Genomic DNA, 855 nt, shown 5'->3' with positions numbered 1-855 from the left:
AGGGCCCAAAATACATTTTTCCAATTTGATACCCTTAATTATTATATGTGCCAACCTGCCTGGTTCAGAACGTGTCTCAACTTGGATCTTCATCGGACGAAATATATTTTCATAATTTATATTTCACACATCTTTCATCTTGTATCTTTTATTTTAGTTATTAAAATGCGGCCATGCTGTGGCACCACCCTCAAAGATTTTAGTCGAATAAACCGACTCCAAGAATTCTTTTTTGTTTTTAAAGCGTGAGATGTAAACGGTGGGGGCGCAGGCACACACACACACACACACACACACATACACATATATGTACACAACAGGCTTCCTCTCAGTTTCCATCTACCAAATCCAATCACAAAGCGTTGGTCGACCCGAGACTATAGTAGAATACACTTGTGCAAAGTGCCACGAACTGAACTAGAAATGGTAGCAAGATCTGAGATCATCAAAGGATTTTGGAGACTGGAACTGAAATGGTTTAGCAAATAACATCTGTTTTGCTTATACTTTTTCTTGTCTTAGTCAGAGGCTGTGGCTACACTGGAGCAGAGTCGTTTCAGAGATTGATAGTGTATTTAATTTCTTCTTTAGTTGGAGAAGAATATGGTCTCTTTTATTGTTAAAAGAATAGCTTTCTTTTACATTTTAGAACCTTTACATTTTAGCTGGGGATTGGGGTTAAAAATAAACACTAAATTACGAAACAGAAAGAGGAAACATAAATGTATGTGAGTGCCAGGTTAGATATATGCATACATGTGTGTATATATATGTATAAAGGAATACTATGCGTATATGTATGTGTATATATGTATGTATATCTCTAAGTATATATATATATATGTATATATATAT

The 855-nt window shown here is 35.0% G+C and overlaps 1 protein-coding gene across 1 annotated transcript in view; it reads right to left on the bottom strand.

The window, feature by feature from the left end:
• The window catches only part of LOC106873697 (uncharacterized), a 78,531-nt gene that overhangs the window by 76,641 nt on the left and 1,035 nt on the right, over nucleotides 1–855 (bottom strand). The gene's annotated exons all lie outside the window — the stretch shown is intronic.

The sequence above is a fragment of the Octopus bimaculoides genome, chromosome 2 (assembly GCF_001194135.2).
Source record: "Octopus bimaculoides isolate UCB-OBI-ISO-001 chromosome 2, ASM119413v2, whole genome shotgun sequence".
Lineage (NCBI taxonomy): Eukaryota > Metazoa > Mollusca > Cephalopoda > Octopoda > Octopodidae > Octopus > Octopus bimaculoides.
Note: the sequence above shows the minus strand (reverse complement) of the source record. Positions and strands in the feature narration are given on the sequence as shown.